Source organism: Varanus komodoensis, unplaced genomic scaffold (genome assembly GCF_004798865.1).
Source record: "Varanus komodoensis strain SLA01 unplaced genomic scaffold, ASM479886v1 scaffold1, whole genome shotgun sequence".
Lineage (NCBI taxonomy): Eukaryota > Metazoa > Chordata > Lepidosauria > Squamata > Varanidae > Varanus > Varanus komodoensis.
The window spans coordinates 81,099,075-81,111,233 of NW_025335268.1; positions in this window are offsets into that span (position 1 = coordinate 81,099,075).

Consider the following 12,159-nt stretch of genomic DNA (forward strand, 5'->3'; position numbering starts at 1 on the left):
CAGTTAGTACGACTATAAGTGATCCTATGGGCCAAATCTTGCCACACTTTCCAATCCTGTGCCATCTCCTTCAGCTGAGCTATACTCTGATTCACATCTTCTTTGATGGAGTCCAACCACCTCACTCTTTTCTCTTGCTGCTGAACATTGCAAGCATTATATCTTTTTCTAATGAGCTTGATTGTGTGAAGTGGCCAGAATAACATGAGTCTCAGCTTTGTTATCTTGCCAACCAGGACCACCTCTGATTTAATATGCCCCAGCACCTGCTTGTTCATGACTCCCACTGTCGAGGGAATGTGCAGGAGCCTCTGCCAACACCACAGTTCGAATGAGTAAATTTTCCTCTCATCTAACCTTTTCATTGTCCAGCATCCACAACCGTAGGCTGCTATAGGAGAAATGATCACTTGAACCAATCTGCACTTGGTTGCCAAGCTGATGTTCTTGTTTTCCCACACTCCATTCATGCTTGTCATTGCTATATGACCTAGTGAAATTCATCACTTTATTTGTGGTCAGCATTCACCGCTGTGAGTAATCAATGATCTCAGGAAAGTGAATTCATCTACACATTCAATTTGCACGGTATCAACTATTTTCATGACTTCATTCTGTGCAGTTGTCAATCTTCACTCACATTCCAAAAAAAGGGCAACTCAAAGGACTGTTCTAACTACCACAGAATTGCCCTCATACGTACCTCATGCTAACAAAATTCTCCTTAAAATTATACAATGATGTCTGGCTTCTATCATAGTTCAGGGAACTACCTGAAGTCCAAGCAGACTTCCAAAGAGGCCTAGGAACTTATGACCATATTGCAAATTTGTACTGGATGATGATGATTATAGTAAATAATAAGTGTAATAATTCCTTGGAACAAGATATTGGGACCTCTATATTTAGAAGATCTATAAATGAAAGAATAGCCTTGCCAGGTCATATCAAAGATAAACCAAGGGATCATCCATACAGCATGCCATACTCTGAAAATCCTTTTTCAAATTCTTGCCTTCAAAACCTTCAAAATCCTTTCACATCCTTCCCATAACTAAGCAATGGCCAAAACTTCCTTCATTTTCCTGTTCATTAAGGAAAAGAATAGGGATGAGATGTTTAGGAAACTCCCTTGCTGCATAATCCTGAGCATGCTTATTCCAAAGAACATTCCTGCAACTTACAGCCACGTATTGCAGAGTCTTACTGCCAAGTATGTTTAGGTAGACTTACATCCTCAGGGTCAAATACATGTTACACTGAAGGTTCAGTTCTGTGCATACAAGAAATTGTAGGACTCCTTTTCTATACATTTATACAATTACATCCAAATGTATAAGTGGCAACAACTTCAGAGTATATTCATGTTTAACACTGTGTGTGTATGTCTGCTTTTCATTACAACTGTAGTATATAGAGAAGGGAGATTTACTATAAACATTTTAATCCCACCTCATCAGGGAACCCAAAGCTGCCTGGAGGTTTCTTATCCTCTTCATTGTATCCTCATAACAACAACTGAGAGGTAGGTTGGCCTGAGAGTCTGTGATTGGCTCAGAGTCATCCAATGAGCTTCATGGCTAGAACCAGGATCTCCTGAGTCCCAGTCCAACATTCTAACCACTGCACCATATTGGATTAGTGATAATACCAAATTTCTCCCTCCGCTACAGCCAGCAATTAGCTAAACATTCTAGCCATAATAGCAGTGGGAGGGAACAATTTTATTTGGAATCGAAGGTGGGCAAGTAAGAGTTATGTTTCCTTCCCTGCATGTTGCTATCCCATTGAAAACTGAAGGTCCTTGATCCAGTTATGGTTTTTTTAAAAAAAGAAATCTTTGTCATTTTTGTTAATTTCATGCTATGAGTAACTTCTAATTTGACCTTTAGTCAATCTTTCTGTTTCTAGCAGTGGCTAGCCAGATTCCTCTGGAAAGTCACAATAAGGGCATAAAGACATTGTTTTCCCTAATTGTTTATCCTCAGCACCTGGTACTCACAGGCATCTAACCTCTGAATTAGGGGAATGCAAAGAAAAAAAAGTTTCATTTCTCCATTAATTTTCATTACTAAATGTGTCATTCATTTTGTAACTCATTAGAATTACAGTTCTTTCATTACTTTTTGGAACTAGTTCATTAGTTTCTGTAACTTAAATTCTGTTTTGTTTCACATTGATTTCAGTGAGCCTCAGCCTGTATTCTGCTGATTATAACTTGGTATTTTCCATCCAAATAACATGAGATTTTCTGACATTCCACTCACTCCCAAAAGAATAAGGCCTGTAACATTTCACATAGCTATAACAAAGGCATCCATTTTATAGGCAATTGAAAAGACACTGGCACACACACAGCCTCAGAACTAAGTAGTTACCTAAAACTATTAATAGCCACCTAAGGAGTTATAAAGTGTCACAGCGCATCTGAGGGTCAGCCCTCCCATGGGACAGAGTGAATTCTCTTACTTCAGGTGGGAGGAATGAGACACAGGGCTGCAGCTAGGGAGAGCTTTGCTGGCCACTCTTTACTGTGGAAAAAGATACAGCAGAAGTAGCCATCACAGTGCTCTGGAGTAGCTGGCACTAGGCACCCTCTTACTGTTAAGAAGGCACAAGTGGGTGACTACAGCAAAAGGGTACCTGGCAGCTCCCCAAGAATACTGCTCACCCAATGCTGAATGGCAAAATTCATGATGGTTTATGGGTAGACTGAGAGAATCAGAAAGGCTATGGAGTCTAAGTAAATCTGTCCCACAGGAACAAGTGTTCAGATCTCCTTAGAACTCCTTTGCAAGAGCTGCTGAAAATAGATTTGCCCTTTTCCAGGGACAGGAATAAAAGTGAGGAACAGGACTTGGTTGCATGGAAGGGAAATCTTACACTTTCCTTTGTTTGTCAGCTCCACATTGTGCCTGATGACTCGGAGACATGACAACTGTGCATTTTATATCTACAGGATATCTTCTTTGTGAAGGGTGATTATTATGTAGCTTTTGTGGTGTTCATGACTTGCTGAAGTCTTTCTCTGGAGTGAAAGAGAAATAATCATCACCCTTCACTGGAGATATTTTATTTGTTCTGTGAGAGACTGCTTCTTCATAAAATAAAATAAAAAAATAAAATAAAATAAATAAAATAAAATAAAATAAAATAGTCCGCAATCTAGGTGTGAATTAGTAAGCACATCAACTTCAATCAGTCAAGTTTTATTTCATACTAACTAAATCTGAAATGTGAATACCTTTCATAAGAAGAAATGCTTTTTTAAATGTGGAACATTTTAGTCAGGAAGTGAGCTAAAAGAAGGAGCTGAATGATAATCAAAGATATTTAGAAATCCTTATACATTTTAACAGCTACTAACCTAACATGCATTGAGCCCATTACCTTGAAATGCCCCAAAGTTTAGTTTCTATACATAAAGCAGTAGTAGTTTATTCAATATAAAACGGACCTTGACGTGTATGCCCATACGTGTGTTTTTTCTGAACATGCACATATCAAGCAAGATTCAAAATGCTTTCCTTGAAATATTTGGCATAGATGCATTTTCTCCCTGCCACTTAGTCAACTTCCCAGAGCTCTACTCCATATGTGTTACAAATGTTCCTCCCCATACATACTCTTACATTGACTGTTTATTAGTTTCATTTTCTGAACTCTTTGTATCCCTTCCCATGACTGTTGCTTGTCTCGACTCATGCTAGGCCACTGTCTTTCTCAACTTCCATGAAAACCCTTAAGCTGTCCACAAGCTTCTTTCCAGGGAGAAACAGAAGGCTTAAAACAGAAGTGCTCAACTTGATGCCTTTCAGTTGATTTAGCTTGTACTTCACATAAGACTCAGCTAACATGGGCAAGGGTGAGAATTATAGGAGCTGTAGCACAAATCTGCCTACCTGTCTGTTATTTGGCCAACTAATTCTATGATCACTTAAGGAAATTATTGTCATGTGTGCTAACCTAATGACTTCACTGCTCCATGCACAATGCCATCCCTCCCACTGGATATGTACTGTTTGCTTTGAGCTTGAGCCCAGGCAGATGAATTGTTGGACTATGCATCTATTTTAGTTGCTGGGATCTTCCTCTCTGCCTCAGAATGAAAGAGACACAGAGAGGATCTATCTGTGATTTCTAAGCCAGCATTTCTGCAAAGTTGTTGGGTATCTGAAAATCCCAACTGATGTTGTCAGGAAGAAGTGAGCACAGAATTTCCTGCCCTCTTGCTCAATAAGGGCTTACAAATTTCATCTAGTTGCTGATCCAAGTCCTGAAAAACTACACCTGCTGCTTTTGTACCAATTTTGATAATTGCTTGAAAATATGTCTTTCAACAGTTAATTAAAATGTTACAGGAATAGAAAGATACAAGTATACATCTGTAAAAAATTAGTTTTAAAAAACAACAACAAAATAATTTATATATGGGATATTTGTTCTGAGATTGCCCCATACGATTCTACAATAAAATGCACTTATTAAGTAAAAGTGAACACAGAAAGTACATGTGTTAGTGAAAATGATGAACAAATGTGTGTTCTATGACAGAAAGTTGCTTGCAAAAAGTACATTGCACAAAACTGCTTACAAAAATGTGTATTAGGAGCATAGGTTCATGTAGGGTTTCAAAAAAGAATTACAAAGTGATGTTAAAATGAGATGAAATGGATTTAAGGTTGGAACAATTAAAAATATGGAAGAAACAAAACCAGAGGGAGTCATCCATCCTTGTCTTATATTGCTTAGCCCTGGGGCTAGAAAAAATCATATGTCCAAATATTTTGGAGTTTAACTCTGAGGATTCTTGACCATGTGTTACTGGCTTCTGTGAGTTGGAGTCCCAAACATCTGGAGTTCTATCCAAGTTCTATCCACCTCCAGATTGGTCCATTTCAGCTTAATAATACATGCAAAGCATTTGATAATGTTGCTAAAGTTGCAACTATTGTGCTAAATACTGTGCTAAAGAGTGTTGTAGTATTAGCAAAATTATCCTATTTTGATCCAGCTCTTCCTTGCAAGAGTAGATACTAGTTACATACATGTTCATTCTGAATGCCTATAAAAGGTTCTCAGCTTCATTTAAAGGTCGTTAGGGTGGCATCTCCTTTTCTCATTGGTGTTTGTACATAGAGGCTAGTGGTTCCCACAGTAATTTTTGTTCCTTGGCTCTCATGTTTCAAGCTATCACAGCTTTTTCAAATAATTCTGAAAGATATCTCTTGTAAAATGATAGCAGGAAGAAATCAAGGAAAGTAATAATACAATGATCGCTTTGTACTGGAGGGCAAAGCGGTAGGTGTAGCTTTTAACTTCCCTTCAGATCGCCAAACATATTATTCTATACTTCATTTCTAATGATACTGCCCTACAGAGGACATTGTTGATCTTCCCTCAAGCTACAATTCTAAAAGCCTGGTACTCTGGATATTGGAAGTTAGATACTGATATTTAAAAGAAAAATAGAAACAATGTGGACTGTTTTGAACCCAATGTTAAACAAAACAAACACCATTTTTCTGCAAATAGAAATATATCCTCCATTTCCAAAAACAAACACATAAGAGATCCCTATATAGCAGTTCAATGAAGATTATCATGATTATGACAATGATAATCATTAGAACAGAGTTCAAAGTGGATGAGGTTTGGCAAAAAGCATCTGGAGCATTCTCATGGGACTGCACACATATGGACTTCTTTGGTGGACTATGTTTTTATTGTTAACAGTGTTTCCGCAATGAATAAAGCAGACTAAAATCACCATTATATTTTAAAGTGCTCTTTTGGATGGAAAAAAAATCTAAACTTCACCTGTATTTCACCTTATCAATAATAATAATAATAGTAATAGTAATAATAATAATTGCAGCAAGTGGAAAAGAAAGCTAGTATCAGGAATGGCAGCTGACATTCCCACTTCAGCTCCTCTCCTTTGCACCCTACAGCTGTTCCTGATGGGGGAAGGCTGAGTGATTGGGGGTCCACAAGCATTTGCGGACTTTCTTTTGACTTGGCTCATTTTGCAGGACCAGGCTGAGCAAGAGAGAAATTCTGCAAATTCTGTAAGGACAGATTCCAAAATAGTTTGTCCCAACCCTAATCACGAATTCACTTGGTATTTTTTTACAATTAGGGATCATAAGCATTCAAGCAAACAAAACAAAACAAAACCCTTGCATCTACGAGTAACAAACACATGGTCTATGTTCTGCCAATTCGTCATTTCTTCCCTAACTAGTGTGGCAGCAAGTCTGGGTACAGAAATATCATATCCCTTTGAATTTTTGACCCTATAGCAAGCTGAGATGGAACCCATTATTAAGCAATGAGGCTAATTCATAATGTGCTTGCTACCTAGCAACACTACATCTTTCTAGTCTTCCACTCTTCCCTTTTGCAAACAAATTTATAAAAAAGGAAAAAAAATTGTTTGGCAAACATGTTAACAGTCTTATTTATAATCTTCCCCCACATGAATACTTTACTGCCACTGAGATCCAGATAACTTTGCTACACCTTCTAAGAAAGGGTTGAGGAATGACTTTAAAAAATGGGGACAAGATCCCCTTTGCTTAGCCTTTTTCACATAACTTTCCAAAATACCTGTGGATTGTCTCAGCAAATTTAGAAAGACAGTGCTACCAGCATGGAAAGCTGGACCGGGGTGTGTGAATAGCCATATAACTAATTTATTTTACATGGTCCTTGGTTTGGTTTTTGCCTTCCTTTGTTTTGATAATCAGGATATGATTGACTCGTAAGGCTGTAACCAATTCTGTCACAACACCATTGTTAATGGTATGGTGCAGCATTATTAGCATGGGCTAGGCGAAAGGCAAAGTTGGTGATTTGCATGCCAAACTGAATGAAAATCAGTGGCAAACTGATACTTTCCTGTTTTGCTAAGCAAGTGGTAATAGAGTTGTGTTGGTGGTGGTTTCAGCTAGCTTTGCAAAAGCACTGGATACTATATTCAGCAAAGAATATAATTTGCTGTTTTAGACAGGGGAGACAAATTATGTCAAGAACCTGCTTATGGATCTATAGCTCCTGAATGGGGTTATGCCCATAGAATGCTTTTCCTTTTATCACACCTTATCTCATAAGAACATGGCAAGTAAGAAGAGTATTCACAGTACCTGAAAACTGAAACAGTACATGACAATTTCAAACACTAAAACATATTCACATCATGTGAAAGAGGTATAGATAGAATATTCTCACACAGTCCTCATCATGTTTAAATGGATAATACAGTCTGAGTACTTTAAATGGCCCTCATTAATTTTTCATTTTAGTTTTAGTTGAAACATTGCAGTACCATATGTTTCACCTTTTGACTACTTATCTTTTCCGTCTAGCAAGAATTAATCAGGACTATGTACTTGAAATCAGCTAGGCTTCATTAAAAATGTTAATATCTGTCTCTCCATTGTTGCCCGGACAAGAATATATGCTATGCTTTAAGATCTGTTAGGGAATATCTCAACTTCTACTCTTCAATTCCTCATAAGGAGACACTAGTAGGCTTAGAACTGGGAAGAGACTTCACAGATGGATTAAAGATGTTAAATTGAGGTTGTACTTAGGAATAATTCCAACATTTTAAGTTGGGCTGGCAGTCAGAAAGGATAAGTTCAGAAATGAAGTCCCACTGTTCCAAGTCAAATTTCACTTTGGCATTTAGCTTAAATGGTGTATATCTCAAAGCGAAGTACCCTAAGGCTTCTTTTCTGCTGTCCCCTCCTTTCCCAAACTTACCTTTCAAGATTGTGGAAAGAAAAGCCAGGAAGGAATACCAAAGACTGGACAAGGTCAGTTGGTGTCCAAAGGAAGGTCTCTAAATATGGCCAGAAGCTTCAGTCACTATTGACAATTATGATATTGTTTCCTGAGAATTGTCTGAAAAGGCTCAGGAAAACTGGGATGGTAGTGGTAGGAAGAACTGCCATGCACCTATGACAAATCCCTTAATATTCTTGAGAATGCCAACTGGTTCTGTTATCAAACCAAGTTCCTAACTACAAGAAAGAGCATTCTGGAGCTAAGTTCAGGTTAAAAAAGATCAGTGCAGAAAATTAACTTCTCTAAAATTCAGAAGAAAGTATTCAGTGGTTCACAAGAGATTTCTTTTATTCCAAATTCTCCTTTATAACAAAGAAAACTATGACCCAGAAGTGAGCACAGCTTAATGCATGGCTAAGATTAATCACAATCATCTGTATTTGACAAGCAGGTGCTCTAATTAGCTGTATTTGGAAGTATACCTTAGATGAAGAAGTCAAAGATGATGATATCTACATGTTTTGTGTTTTTTCAATTCACAGTACTCTGTTGGCTGATTCGGATGGAGGAATAGGTATAAAATTGGCATCAAACTGTAAAATATCTGTGGAACAGACTCTTCTTATCCTCTATTACTGCTGAGTCTTCCATAAAAACAGAAGGAATTTTCATCTCAATGTAATGGTTCTTATAATAATTCCTATATGAAGTAATGTGGTATGTTAGAATTAGGGGAGAGCAATCTGGATAAAATATAAAGCATGTCTTTCACAGGTATCTTGGACAAAAAGATATATTTTAACTGGTTTTTCTTCCCATTGATGATCAAGCATTTATTAGATCAGACTCTTGTCTATCCAGCTTTCCTGATTTTTTTCCTTACATATATGAAAATGCCTCCTTTGCTGATCTATGTCAACCTGGCTCAGATGGCAATCTGGGATGGGTATGGGCATGTATGTATGTATAATGTGAATTGGAGGTGAATGATGGGTGCATTTATGTGTGGATGATAGGATGAGTGGGTTGCCCAACTGTTTGGATTCTAGTCACACCTGCTACTGGCATGTGGCCCTTGGGAGGTTTCCCAGGTGGCAATTTAGCTGTACAGTAAAACAAGTGTTCTCTACCTCTGGGTTAAATGCTTACCTCCTCAACTGTTGTAAAAGAAAGGGAAAAATATGGAGCCAAATAGTTATGGATGGTGCTGATGCATGTGGGGTGTCTGAGAACATCTGAGATCTCTTCCTTCCTTATCACATGAAAAATGACTTTCTTCCTTTCCGAACTTGCTTTCAGAACTTTACCTGCTGAGCCACTCATTGCAAGTATACAACTGGGTGAATTGGTAGGTGCATGAAGTTATTTTAAGATCCTGAATGTTTCAAAGGTAATAATGATAGTTTCCTAGTTTGAAAAAACTGGGAAAATACATTTAGTTGAAGACTTCCTTGCTTGTTAAGGCACACCAGGAAAGGAGGAGCAAAGGGGCTTATTGTGTTAATAAAAGCAGAGTTCATATTGTGCCTTATTAAGCCAAGGTATGATCAGCCGAATGTGTCCATTGTCTCTTTCAGGAGAAATGGCAATCTTTTGACCAAACTAAAGACTGGATGATTTACTGCTTACACTATTTGGGCTTATCAAGCAATGGCTTCAGAAGTGAGGCAGTGGATTTTTAAAAAAAAATATGCTAATCTACCATGGAATGGGACAAGTTAGAAATTCAAATTAATTCTAAATGAAATTGGGTCTTTCATGTAACTATCCATGATTTCCTATCCACCACAAGCATTTTATAATTTAGCCTTCTTTGCATATATTTCATGCAAAAATCATAGTATTATTTCTATAAATAATATATTTTCTTCCTACTTATCATTTTTTTCAGACTTGTTATAAAATTATATTTGTTTTTACTTTTATGCAACATGTCATTTCATTTAAAGTATTTTATCTATAAAGAATAAATCATAGCTTCAATTATATTAGAAATAAATTGTAGTGTCAGTTAAATAAATCCTAAGAATTGAAAATTAATGCTGAATTATGTGTACCCATACATGGTCAGGCAATTTCTGAAGATCTGATGAAAAGAAATTATATTTAAATATCTGTGGAAACATTGCAGTCTTAATTTAACTAACAGCCTAAAAGTAGCAATTTTTCATTCCCTCTCTCCCTCTCAAATGCTAAACTTGCCAATCTGACATTTAAGAAAGAATCTGGTTAAATAGCATCCACAATTCACATTTATTTGTATCATATACCAGTACAAGAGACACTATACTGCCGGAAAAGCTATAGAAAAGCATTCACATGATTTAGGCAACAAGGGACTTAACATCCAGGCTCAGGTGGACCAACCTAAAAATTTTCTTTGACTCTTACTTGCTGGCTAACAGCTGCATCATTAACACAAGGGCATTATTTAGCATTTCGAAACATTATGTAAAGCCTTGACATTCACATAATGCTTGTCCTTCTAGCTCTTCTTAAAATCAGCAACAAAACATTCCATGATAACTCTATATTTTTCTCCTTCTCAACACAGCAAAATTTCCAACTCACTTCTGCATATTTCCGTGGATTAGATCAGGAGCAATCTGCAGTGGAGGGAAGGACTCCATTTCCATATCTTGCACCCTGTTTCTCATTTTCAAGAAGTCCCTTCCCACTTCCTTTATCCAGTGGTGCTCCCTGACCCTCATTTTCAGGAAGCTGATGGAGTTGCCATGGAGAGCAGCAACTGGAGTAATCGTCCATTGGCTCAGTTGTATGTACCTAAATCCAGTCCAGTATGTTCCCGCCACCAGCCAATACTGGTTTCATAACTTGGTTTGTAGGCAGTGTGTAAACATAGATTCTTGGTTAGATATCACAGGCATCTGTGATTAAGAAATCAGAATAAAAGCGCTGAAGCTAAATGTGCAAGGTAGGGAAAAGAGAGAGTAGATATACACACAATTACTTCTTACATGAACCAAAGTGGGGTGGGGGGATTGAAATAAAGATTAATAGACCATTGAAAAAGAACATTATCAGATTGGGTTTTAATTATGTGGTGGCTAATAGAAGCTAATCATTTCTATTTTTCTCAAAATGTTAAAAAGTGCTGCATTTTTGAATCATATTTAGTTAGGTCAAAAGACTAATAAATGAAAAGCCCACATTCCGTTGAAAGGAAGGAAGTGAATTTGAAGATTTTGTTCACACAATAAAGAAGCAATATATTTCCGTTTAATGTTTTACATTGTCAGCATGGCATGTAAGGCATGCAAATATGAAATATGCTGTGAAGAATGGGGGAGAAGCAGCTTCAGTTTAGTATTGCTCAAATTGGAGCCCTCCTGATCCCTACCAGAAGAGTCAGTGGTCAGGTTTGGGAGAATTTGGGGTCCAAACACCTGGATCTATTTACGCAGCTAAAGTCAGTTCACTAATCAGGCTGGTACAAGGCATATGTGGCTAATAAGGAAGGTGTAGATCTGAGGGTAAGTAGAACTAGGAATTTTGTAGAAATCTTCAACAGATTTAACTGACTTGCGTTTTCTATGAATCTGACCTACCAGCTTTTCCTGAGTTGCAAAGATTCCATGGAATTTCCACAGAGTTTTATGTAATTACACATTTTTTTAAAAAATAATGTAATTATAGAAATTACAAATTACACAAAATTACACAAAAATATTAAAAAGCCAACTCTGACAAAAATGTCTACTTTTTCTCATAGGCTAACCTGAAAATGCACATTTAGGTGGTTACATGTTTTGGGGGGATTTGCACAGAAGTGCGAATTGCGCAAGTGTAAAGAAATGCATGTTTGGGAGGTTGCAGAAATCCAACTCTGTCATTAAGTGGATGACCGAAAGAAAGGCACCTGGCAATTCATGAAGTACAGATGGAGCTGGCTGAACTGCATCCCTGGGTAGAACACCTTCAATATAGCACTGGCAGAAGTAAATCCAAGTTGCCTGTCCTCGTTTCATGCCGAATGTGAAAAGAAACTTTGCATGTTGCTGGTCATAACCTTGAGAGAAAATGGAGTCCCAGCCTCTGACATAATACAAGGAATGCAATAGGTGGATGTGCACATCATTCATATTTCCTCTGTCAGTACTTTTGAGAGCTCCCCAACCCATCATATTCTGACCTGTTGACTCTGCTCTGGCTCTGACCACACAAAGCAAATGCCAACCAGGTTCCATCCCCAGTCAGGTCCCTCTAGATGTGATGGGCTTCAAATCACATCGGCCCAGCATGGGCAATGTTCAGGAATCCTGTTTGTTGAAGTCTGAAACATCTGAAGGCAACCAGATTAGGGAAAGCTGCTGTTCATGAAGACAGAACTTGAAACTGTTACAC